Below are 12801 nucleotides of genomic sequence, written 5' to 3' on the forward strand. Positions count from 1 at the left end.
TTTAAAATTTCCCTTCTGTCAGGAGGAAAAGCTTGTTGTCATACTTCCTACAGCTACTGCTAATGTATATCCATTCCTCCTGGTAGCGGCTGGTTGCAGCCGTGTTGAGCTGAAGGGCTGTGCTCTCCTGCGAGACCCAGCGAATGGCTGAGGCCTTTCGCCTTCCCGCCAACAGCGCTCCCCTCAAGCCCGGCACCTAGTTACTACTTCACATAATGACCTTTCCAATTTAAACCCAGCAAGCCAGCACCATGTGAACCGAGAAACTATCTGCTAAGCTCGCAGACACCAAACAAATTTTGCCAACATTCTTCTCTTCCCTTTATTGATTTAACAGCGTATCAAACGGCGTTTGGATTCCTGGCAAATAGCAGAGCCCTGTTGCGGGGGGCTCAGCCTTCGGGTAGTTAGATTTAAGGCCTGACAATTACTCACATTCGTTTAATCCCAGTTTCTTGTTGCTCTGAGGGGCCGTCACGCTGCAGCTCCCCGCGGAGGGCGACAACCCTTTGAAAGGGCAGCCCAAAAATAAATCATAAACCCTGACCCCAGCGCCTTCCAGCCCCGCTGATCACAAAGCGCTTCCCGGCGGTGCAGAGAGGGACCGACACGCCGGGGAAGTTCGGGGCTACCGGTTTTGGGGAAAACCTCGCCAAGGGATGCGGGGCTCGGTGCTAACAGCCAGGCTCGGCAGGGCTCGGGCTGTATAAAGCTTGCTTTCCCCACGCAGCTCATTCCCAGGCATGCAGAACGCCAGGGAGGAAGGGCTGAGGCAGCGGCGCTTGGGGCCGAGCCCCGCCTGCCGCGTACCCTCCCCGGCCACAGCAGACAGGGGTGCCCCTGGGGCACCCCTTGCCTACCGCCCTGCCCTCACCTCGCCCTCCCCGTCAGGGCGCCGCCGCGCTTGCCCCTCCCCGCAGCACGCCCCGCTCTGCCAGGCCGGGAGGCACCGCTCTCAGCCGCCTGCGACCCGCCGTTCGGGGCCTCCCCGGGCCTGCCCGCCGCTCGCTCCGCCGCACCGGGGCTCCCCCGGCCCCTCGGCAGCGCTACGGGACCCCCCTGCCCCCGGCTCCCCGGGGCGGCCCCGCCACAGCGGCTCCCGCCGCGCCATCGCGGCCCCGGCTGCCGGCGGGGGCCCTCTAGCGGCGCCCGCCCCGGCCCTGAGGCGAGGCCTCCCTCAGCCCCGGGCCGCGGCCGGGCGGGGGCGGCCGGGGGCCCCCGGGGAGCGTGAGGGCGGCGGCGGGGGCCGGGCGGCCAGCCCTCGGCGGTGCCCAGCGTGGCTCGGGGTGGGGGGCAGCTTCCCCCTTGCGGCAGGGGCTCTGGCTGCCCCCCAAACCCCGGGGTGCCAGCTCAGGCCTGCGTCGTTGGTTGAGCCTCTCGGGAGCAGAGGCCTTGCTCTGGCAGGGCAGCTGGGACCCGGCTCAGACCGACCCCTTGGCTGCTCAGAGCCGCTCGAAAGCAAAGCGAGCAAGAAGCAGCTCTGCTCTTGCTGGTGGGGATGGAGTTCTGGGGGCCGCACGGTGATAAATGCACACATATAACTAACCGGAGGCAGAGTTAGCCGTAACCTGCTGCTTTCAAAGAAGCTTCCCTTCCTCTCCCTGCCCCGAAAGGCGGGCATCGCAGCCTCGTAGCTTCCAAAGCTTAGAAGGACCCATTACACTTCTCTGCCCTGGACATTTTTAGCACAGGCCATCCGTACAGTTTAACATTTCATCAAGAGGCCAAATGGGTGTGGTAACAGCCTAGATTTTTATGTTCCCAGGGCCCGTGTCCATGACAGTCACGGCCTCCGCCTCCTTCCCCCGTTAAGTCCCTCTACTCACCAACAGGGAAAAATAAGTCCTCCTTCCATCCACCCCGGCTCAGCCATTCTCCAGGAAGACCTGAGTCAGATGTTTGGTACCTAAACCAAATACCTGAGGAAGGTGGGGAAGAAGGAGACAATTGCTGGAGGGAGACACACAGTTACTAAACCAGCCTAATGTAAACAAGATCTAAAGCAAGAGTTCAAAGTTATTAAAACTAGGGGAAAATGCCAAAGAAGGAAATTCTTCTCTGTTCAGTCACCCAGCTCCAGAGCCAATGAAACCTGCTTCACCATCCCTGAAAGATGATTTATGAGCATGTTTTTAAACTGCAGACAACAATAACAACAACCTCCTCTCTGTGGACCTTTTCATCAATGGATCTCAAAGTGCTTCTGAAAGAAGGTCAGTGTCACTACCCATTTGCAGATGAGGAAACTGAGACACCAGAAAAAAGGGATTTTGCTACAGCCATCAGCAAGTGAAGCAGCCAGGGGCAGATCCTTAGTCGAGTACATTCTGTGCTAAGATATGTCACTCAGCAAACAGAAGTCTAAATTTACAAACTGCACCTGAGATGGGGCACATCTTACTGCAGCAGCAGGGGCTTAGCCCCTCATCGTGCTCTCAGGTGTCTGTATGGCCCATTGACTCATCTGAAAGAGAGACATATTTGATGAGACCACACAGGGGTGGATACGAGCCAGAGGTGATGGAAGAGCACAGTTGAGCTGGACAAATGGAGAGAGCGCCGTTCCGAGGGACGGGAAAAGTACAGGAATAGCTGCATTTAATATAGCATTGTAACAACTGGCAAGGAGATAAGCAACTTGTGGGAGCTGTGTTAGTTTCTAATGGTGCGTTATTAGCAGCAGGTGAGAGCTCTGGATCATAAAGCTCCACAGTGTGTGTGAGCAGTGGTATAAATGAGAAAAGAGATACTTGAGGAATTTAATTCTGAGAGGTGCTGAGCAATCACTGTGAGAAGATGAGGCTATTCTCCACCTTGCAGCATCCATCTCCATTAGCATCACAGAGGAGAACCTAGTTCCTAGCATGGTTTAGTTCTAACATATGGGGTTTTTATCAAGGATAGAAAAAAAACCCTTCAAAAGTTTTCCTTTTTTTCAGCTATTTACAGCTTCCTGCACTGAAAGGAGAAGCCACTCTTTGGGGACTATTCTTGCACCTCTTTAATAGACAGTGAAAAACCTCATTCTCTTTAACAGAACTTGTTTTTTCTGCTAGAACTTTGTTCTCTTTCCTAGTTACAAAATCCAGGTGGGAGGGATAACAGATAGGAAATGTAGTTTTGCTTATTTAAAGATTTGGAATAAATTTGACCTCCCACTCGCCCCTCTTCTCCCCCGCAGGACAGACCAAACACAACTCACTCTTCCCTCATGTGTAGCTCTGTTACTGAAACCACCAAGCTTCTTGTGGGGGGCAAACGTCCGTATGCCTTGTACATATTGTTGCAAACAGGGCACAAAAATGTCCCTCCCAGAAGCGACTGAAGGGCTGTCTCTCTTCCACCCACTCTTGTCTCAGCACGCTGTTGTATCAAAAGCTTTGAGAAGCAGCAAACTTCACCACCCCCAAGGAGGGAACTCAGCAATGAGTGACTCCTTTTTCATCTTTAATGGAACCACGCGGGCTGAATGGACACTTGGAAAGTTCTTGACCATACCACACAATTGTATGCATGCTACGGCAAGGTGTGGATGAATGATGCATCTTAAGGCTTTAAAACCTGATAAGCAGACATCGGAGAGTCAAAGAATGGTCACCTCCTGTGAGACAGGCAGCAATGGAGACATGGCAACAAAGATTGCCCCAAAGACCATTGCTTGAGGCATATATGGAGAACAAACGTGCTTTGCAAAATTTATGTAGATACTTGCAGTTTTATCTTCCAAATCATGCTTCATGATTTTCATAATTTTTCTTCCTTTCATTTCTTCCCCATCTCCTGTCCTCTCTGGTTGCCAGCTATGGACTGATGTAACCTTATCTGAGGAAAGAGTGCAAGCAAACGTAAGTGAGAAGCAGCCACCTCTTTAAGGGTGAGGAAGAACACTGGCAGGTGTTTGTTCTGGAGACAGCAGCTGAAGCCAAATACCAGTTCTGCTATAGGCTACTCACTGAAACAGAGTAGCCTGCCAGCCTTTAAAGTCTCTTACGTTCTGCTTGTGGGTAAAAAGCACCTTTGCTTTGCTGGATTCACTCCTCATTTAATAACTTTACCCTCAGGAGAACTAGGAGACGTACAACCCCAAAATTTTGTGTCTTAAGGAGAATTAAGGTGCATGTAAGACTTTAGGAAGCAGAAAATGTCAAGCTTGGCTACAGGACACTGAGAAAGTACACAAATATTTTCCAGTAGGTGATGTGCTTAAAGGCCCAGGGAGGTTAGGAAGTATACAGGGCATTATGAAGTAATCTTACTAATCAAGTCAAACTAAAGGGATCACATTTGGAAAGGCAGAACTACAAGGCAAAATATCTGTCCCTTTAACACCTTAGGTCTGCAAGGTCACCCAGGTGAGCCCATGGGATCACAGCCACAGTCCTGACAGCACTGAGAAGCAGCCAGAATGCCTGTGTAGGAAGAGCTTGCTTTTGGCCACTCACACCTGGGGCTGGTCAGAATTATTTCTGATAAACTGCGGTGCAACATGCTGACTCACCCCAACCATGTCACTGTTGCTGCCGATCAGCAGCATTGCCTGCTTCCCACAGAGTGAGGAGCCTGGAAGGCCCAGGATTTCCAGCTAAGCTGGCAGGCTCCAACCTTTGGCAACCAAGATCGTTTTGGTTTCAGCATTTTCAAAGGGATACTACTGAACATTATTTCAGGACCACATGGACAGATGTTTGCTGTGTGCAGAAAGTCTTGGAAATGTGAGTTTCTGTTCCAAAAGAGAACAACTGTTCTTCCTCTCATCCAGCCCCAGAGTCATAATGCCCATGGGATGGACATGCTGGCATTTGACCAGCTGTGATCATACAATCCCCAAAGTTGCATGTGTTGGACTGACATCACCAAGCTCCCAGTGCTGCAAGGAGGCTGGAGAAATCTCAGAGCTGCATATGTTAGAAGAGGAAGTAGAATACAAAAAGAAAGGGAGGAGGACAGTTGCTTTCCCCCTCTGCAAATTTAGCTACTGTTTTACATGGCAAAAGTGAAACAGGAAACATTCCCTGTGTAAAATAACCCATACTGCCTTGTTTCAGAGCAACTCTTTATCGTAGACATTTAAGACAGGAAGGGTGACATTTGCCATGGGGGCTTCACGCAGGGATTTTACTATTTTAGTGAAAATCAGCTGATGTTCAACCAATTTCGAAGGACTTCCATGCCTGTGATGCTCACCCGATGCAAAGACATAGTGCAGTTTGACCACTGGGCTCCTTTGAAGAAGGCAGTATAAAAAAGTTGAGTGGTTGGTGGTATTAGAGGACACTGGAATACCCAGGCTGGGCTCTGTGACATGGGGTTCAGTGCCCCTCAGGCACGCACCTGCTGAGCTGCTAGGGCTGGGAAACCTGCACCCTTGTACCTGTGGTATCCCTGTGGACAGCAATAGAGCTGCCTTCTGAACTGGGAGGTCTTGGTCCTGAGGGATTCTGGTGTGAGAAAACGGGAAATGGGGCTAAGCAGCCAGCAGGCATAAACCTGGTGGCCGCGTGAAGCACACCCAGATGTCAGAGACCTCCTGAGGAACTGTAACTGCAGGCTGCCCTGAAACCAGGCTCTCTTCTCTGCTTACAGGACGTGTCAAGTGCGGCAGCAGATCATAGGAAGACCGCCGTCTAAGCTTCCCCAGAAAAGCTACAGATGTTCCTGTGTTTGGGGCATTTGAAAGTAAAACAGCCGGAGGCACTTTTTACATGCTACAGGAAACAATTCTGCATCAGCAGGGAACAGGTTCTCTCTCTTTTGACAGCCTTCCTACCCTTAGGAACCAGCATTTTATAAAGCCCACAAATCAGACCTAACCCCCTCCCTGCTCTGAAAGCAGGCTATGTTTTAAATCTGTGTATTAGATTTTCTTTCTAAATTGTTTTATCCTCCTCTCACAAACCCAAACAATTCCCAGACAGTGACTCGTGCTGACTAATCCAGTCTGGGAGACTTCTAGGTGTCCCTGTAACTTAAAACCAGAAAACAAGCTTCCTAATTCAGTAGCTAGACATTCCAATGAAGACCTGTAGCTTCTGAGCCTTTATTTCCCTTCTCCTCAGGGTTAAACATGCTTTTATCTACAATGTGCCTCCCTCCCCCAGAAGGCAAGAGTTGAGATGAGCTGTAATTCGGACATTCCTTCCCTGAGATCCTGCCTACGTTAGAAGTTCTGCTCCACGGGGCATCCCAGTGGCAAAGTTAATGTGAGCCCTCCATATAGTTAAACAGTGAAAAAAGGCGTTGTCTTCCAGGGAGAAGAAGGGGGTGCCTAAAGTAATGTCAAGATACGTTCCCAAATCATCTTATAGAACTGTAAAAAGCCCAGAGCTGTAAAAAGATATGGGGCCATGGATAAATTGTATTTTTGGCCCATTTACAGTGCTGGACCGCGTCATATTTTAGTCATGTCTGGAAACCACAGTGCCATTACAAGGTCTTCCAGTATCATAGCAGTTGCAGATACGCTTCTAAGCTATGAATACTGTGAACAAGGTCTGTCTCAGAGCAGATAATACAGAGTTTATTGTCCGTTCTGTGACCACATGCTGCACCAGTAAACAGCATTTCCATGCCTGCTCAGAAAAAGGGATATCACTTCTGGGCACAGTAAACTGCACCATGAATCCAAGCCTCTCGTACAAGCCACTGAAAAGAGGGAAAATGCCATGTACACCGAAGGTAGCACACCTGTGTTGTCTTTCCAGGACATCTGTGTTGGGTTGTATGGTGCCTTGCAGGCTGACAGTATTTAATAAGCTGCTTTTGCTCTGGAGCCTGGCTTACGGCTGTTTCCTCATTGCGCAAGTCAAACAAAGCTGTGTGGGAGAACACCCATGACAATGGCCTTTATAATTAAAGGTCATTAAATGCTGTCAGTCAGGGTGTGAGATGCAACAAGAAGTCAACAACCTTTTGCGTTCACCCTTCCCAGCCCCTGCTGTCACAAACAGCAGCCTCCAGCCTTAGTCTTTATCACCTTCTTTGCCCTTTCCTCCTCCATCCTCAAGCAGCCAGAGCAGGGGCTGGGGGGAGGATTGAGCTGGACTTTCTCAGCTACCAAAACAGGCATGGGGCAGGGCCACCTCGAGTGCCCAGGGATCCCAGAGGGCTGCCCTGACTGCCCGCTGCCTGCTCGTGAGCTCTCTGCTCCCCGCTTTGCCAGCTCCCCTGGGCAGAGAGGAAGGCAGAGGAGCAGGGGCGGGCAGCTGCCCATGCTTCCTGCCTTCACCCTGCAGAGAGCGGGTGCCACCGATCTGGCATGGCACAACCACCGTGAAAGCTGGCAGGCTTGGGGCTAGGAGGGACTCGCCTCGGTCCGGCTGTCCTGCACAAATGCCTGAGCTGCTGCTGTCAAGCAAGGACAGGCAGCCTCAGCAGCAGTGGGGTATGTGCATCTGGTTAAAATGGCCATGGCAGTCCGTTGCCTTACCCTCCTATACAAAACGAGAACTCTGCTGCTATGTCCTCTACATAGTCTTCAAAATCGAGCTACAGCTATTTCTGCTGAGATGCCCTTGGCTGTAATATTTTTGTTTTTGTTTTGACTGTGTATTTGGAGCTTCTTTTCCTGTTGTGTTAAAGTAAGAAACAAAATAAATATGTGCTCTACTTCATCACCCACCTCTAAAGAAGTGCTCTTGGGTTTCACAGGGTAAGGAGAAGATTATGTAGGGCAGACCCTTGCAAAAATAAAAGTGCAATATTGTTAGGATAACATGGGATTGTGCCGGAAAGAAATGTCAGATGGTCATACTGAGCAGGGTTAACCAGTAACCACGTTAGAGATATGTATCAGCATTTCTAACCTCTAAAGAGGTTAGAAATTTAAGTACCTGGAATTCAGTAACTGTTTTTTCTTAGTGTCTTGGCCCTAATTTTGAAAAGATAATCTGAATTATCATTTGAGATATGACATGCTACCTGACAAGTTGTCCAAAAAAATGTACCTTTAATAGCTTGCTTTGTAGCTTGTTCTTCACTTCACTGAGAGGAGTAGATGAAAGTTAATCTTTGTATATATACGTTATTGCCTAGAAGGATACTACTGAAAGCTTCTTTAATATAATGCAATATATTGTGTAGAGCCAATATTAGAAGATTTTATATATATCTGTATATGCACAGATACTGAGGCTTTCAGATTGAACTTTCAATATCGACTCTGGTTTTTTTTCTCATTTTGAAAGCTTGGTTCCCCCATATTAATGTTTCATTAACACTGTTGTTTCATTATTTATTTAAAAACAACCAATGTATTTCATAAGTAACATGACCTCAAACCATCTGTTTTGGTGCTCCTGAAGTAAGGTTCAACTCATCAATATCAAAAAGGAGCCAACCTAAGAGGCAAAAGATTAAGGGAGAAAAATAAGAGCTGTAGATGACCTTGAAATATTGAAATTTAATCAAGAAGCCAGAGATATAATGCAATTACTAGGCTTCTGTACCTGCAAAGTCTCCTTTCAGTCCTATTTTGATAGCCCTGTTGGATAGCAGGCCTGGCGCCAGGTCACTCCATAGCAAGAAAATGCCATTTTGTGTTAAAAAAGAAAGCAAGCAATAAAAGATTGAAAAAAAAAAAAAAGATGGAAACAAATTTTTGATGATGTGAGTGATATGCTCAGTATCCTTTTTCTGATGGTTACTTTTTCTCTGAGAGAGTTAGTTGTTTTCTCCCTGATGAAAGAACGCACCAGGCCAATGTGCATACTTGTCAAACTTTTTATTTGTCGTTCACACTAATTATGATACTGAATTTACAGAGGAAACTGTGGTACAAAGAAAGAAAGAAAGAAAGTCTTCATTAGAACTAACGCAGCAGTCCAGCTGCTCTGCGTGCTAGTTGTAATGAATTCTTCCGTGGCGCTGGACACAGCCATCCTTATGTACAGCAAAAGTCTACTCTGACGTGGTATCTAGAGACTTCCTGTAGTGGGGAAAAAATCTACTCTATTCTCTTTTCCTATCTGGTTCCAAAAAACAGCAGCCTCCCGTCCTCTCCTGCCACCCCTCCCCTCACCCCCCCAAAGAAAAATCCCCTGCAATCAAAAACAAAAAAGCAAACTTCCAGAACCTGGTAGTTTCCCCTTCTGGAAATGTTCAGCATGACGGTGTCAAGGGAAAATATAACTGTTGCAGGATGCTGCAGCATCTGTTTTGTAAATGTGGCCTGTAAATGCTGAACGAATACACTTTGATGCCATTCTGATAGGAGTGCATCTCCCGCTGTGTCCTCCCCTCAAACATACCATACAGCCACTTCAGACTGAAAGTTTAGTTTTTGTTTTCAAGAAAGATGTAACTGTCAAACCCAGAATACCACAAATAACCCACAGATTTTTGCACATTCAATTTCTCCCCTACCACAAAAAAGTGAAGAGTGTTGAATAGAGACCATGCTATAACTGTTTACAAAAGTGAATAAAATGTAGTTAATCTTGAAGCCTAAAATAACTAATTCGGAAAGAAATAAGTCTCACTACAGTATTTAAGCAAACACAAAGGTAAGTTCATTAAAAACACAGAAAAATGAAAAAAATGCAGAGTAATTACAAGCACTAAATATTTTGCTATGAAGCTTTTGAAAACTATTTACATACATAAATACAAGTAACTCTGTTGATGCAACCCTTTTAGGACAAGGAGAAAAATGCCAAGTGATCGGTACTGACCAAGCAAGGTTAACAAAAATAAAATACGAAAATGTTACGATGCAGGAAAACAAGCAAGTGTTTTGCTCAAATAGAAAAATAATCCACTTCTGATTCTTCAAATACACCAATGGAAAAGGTCACCCAGAAAGCAGTAATGAATGTTTCAAGAGTGCAGGCAATTCGGAACACTCTGACAAAGACTGTGGGCCATTTGGAGGAAAGGGTTTTTCTCCTTTCCAGCAGATGATCTGCCATAATTCTACAAATCAAATCCTTTGTAGCAGGGATGCACTCTGCATCCGCCTCCCCCTTGCACTAAAGCTCCTGTACATTGCCCTGGAAGTTTAGCAGGAACTCTTGAAGTGAGCATAAATGTTGTTTGAGAGCAGTTTGAGGCCTCAGAGCAAATGAGAGCTGGGCCCTATATTTACTTCAAAATTGTTTGATATGGCTGCATCTGGACAACGAGTTGTGTCTTGTGAAAGGAACACACAAGCTGATAGTAAGTACTGCCATTAACTCTATTTCCGTAGCGGAAGGTATCTAAGGCACTCTGCTGACTGTAACTCGCGAACAGAAGCACAATAGTTCTTTTTTGATTCCATTCAGCTACCAGGATGATAAAACTATATAAATATATATATTATATATATATAAAAAAATATATACTTACATAATATAATTTGGAGATGTGTGAGAATGGGGGAAATGTTTTATCCAAATGTCCTCTTTCTGCCTGCTAAGTGCTCTTAAGATATGACATGAGAACGTTTTTACAGCCTTGAAGATCTTTGCTGTCCTTAGTGGGACAGGGGATGGCTACAAAAATATAGATTTGAGTAAACTGTGGTTTCTCATAAGCACTTGCGTGAATACGCTGAAACCCACAGTGATTAAACAGACTAATTGCACAGGATAATGAACTTAGCTTTTCCTCTGTAAAGAGGGTGCTGCTTTGTGCTGTGCTTGACACACACAGAGAGGTTAGACTCCGAAGTTTAGTTGCTGGCAATTATCACGTGTGAGACACTGGGAAAGCCCAGGGTTTTGTTACGTGTCCGTAAAGACACAGGGTAAGTATGGTGACCAGTTCTGCAGTTTCTCATCCTGTTCACACCGGGGAGCGTAAAATTAACCTCGACCTTTAGGACAAGTGTAAAGAAAGTAGATTTGTAGACATAAGAAATGTTCAACGTTAGGTCTAATCTCCAGGCTAAGAGATGCCAACTCCCCGTTCCTGTGAACCCCGGATCTTTTCGCTTCAGAAGCACGCAGTACAAACTACGGGCTAAAAGGGGCCAAGGGCTGTAGCAGAAAGCAGTCTGTGGCGACAGACAGGCCTGGGAGCCTACTAGCCACATCAGCCTTGCGTCTGCCACTGGGCTGAAGTCAGCCGGCCACGGCAGCCCGGCCCTCCGCGGTGAGGCACCTGGCTCCTCTGGGGTCCCCTCCGCTCCCTCACTTCTGGGTTCGCGCTCACAGTACTATCCATGCACTTGGGTGGTCCAGTCACAAGGCAGATGTGAGAGCTGCAGTAAACGGTGATTTTAATCGCACAGCGACAGAGAATGTGTAAGATGGATTCTGCAACAGAGCTACTGTTTAGTGATGAAGGACTTTTTTTTAGGCTACTGAAGAGGTGAGATTCCAGCTATGTAAATGTCACAACAGGTAGGGTCTCTGTATTTTGGTATTCAGCAAGGTCTCCATACTTCCAAAATATATTTTTAACTCTTCTGATATAATTTTGATGTTTTGTTCAGAGCAAACTCTAGAAAATGATAAAGAACATTATGCTAAATGAAAAGCACAAGGCCATGCATGTATTTTAACAGAACCATTTTGAACTTTTGCTGAGATCTCTTGAAACACTCCCTATTTTCTGCACAAAAATGACCTTATTGACAATGTAAATTCTTCAATTTGTAACTTTTCAATACCAAAGTGCTACTGCATCTGACTTAAACAAAGAAGCAAAATCATATTAAAAAAAGAAAACTTGAAAAACAAATGGTTTTAAATAAGTCCAGCTGTTTTGCTGCCTGCAGCCAAGGATCTTTTTAATTTGAATCCTTTTAATTTTTTTTAAACATCAAACACTGATCTGAAGTCCTGCTTTCAAATACTCTCTTGAGTTGACCTGCAATTGTTTCACTCATTTAAGAGGTACATTAAATAATAATCAGCTAATTTGGAACGCACACGTGTCAACATCAGCAGTTTGTAATTAATGAGTAGTACAACAACTGCATTCAGACCAAACCCTCAAATAAAATAGTGCCATAAACTTTACAGTGACATCTGATATGTTTGTGCTGTAACGATGGGCAACGATGACAACTCTCTATTAACATGCTGTTAGTATAAACCTTGCATGATTGCTACAGGACAGAATATCGTGTCCACCAGTTTTAAATACCCTTCCTCTTCCCTCAGAAGATGGTGACAGAGGAACCGTTAAGGCCCCTTCTTTGCTAGCCTGCTTTCCAGATGAGCTTGACAACCCTGTTCAGTTCCGAGTTATTTTGTGATGCATGAACTGATCTATTTTCCAGCGCACTGGAACGTGGCTTTTGTACGGCGCAGAAATCTTGGCTCTGCTGAGCCGGGAGCAAATCTCACACCGATTCCATCGGAGCCAGGGCTTCACCCTTGCCATGCTAGCTGCGTGTTGTTGGCTTTCACTTTTGAAAGACTAGGAGGCCTACACTGGCGCTCTTAGGAAGCCCAGGCAAGCTCGGGAGCAGAATGGGGCCATATGGGGATGTATTTAGTTAAGGACTATTGAGTCTGCCTTATGAAATATGTACATCCTGGTTACTGATCCTGAGGGTCACCACTGGTGATGAAGGAAAAGCAAGGAAGGAGTAGAAAGAGATGACTCCACTGCGTGGGAAGGCACAGAAATTCACAGGGATTTTGGTGCCTAAATCATTTCAGTGGGAGTTGGGCACCTAAATGCCTTTGAGGATCTGAGCCCAGTCAGCTGAGTAAAATGAGAGTGAGATAATTGTAAACAATATTTCTAGGTAATTAGGAGGTCACTTTACCCATCGTTATTCCAGCTTTTTTCAATGTGATAAATTTGACTTTGGCTGCTACCAAAAAAGGCAATTGCTGATCTTTTTTAATATAGGCATATTTAAATAAT

Source organism: Pelecanus crispus, chromosome 1, assembly GCF_030463565.1.
Source record: "Pelecanus crispus isolate bPelCri1 chromosome 1, bPelCri1.pri, whole genome shotgun sequence".
Lineage (NCBI taxonomy): Eukaryota > Metazoa > Chordata > Aves > Pelecaniformes > Pelecanidae > Pelecanus > Pelecanus crispus.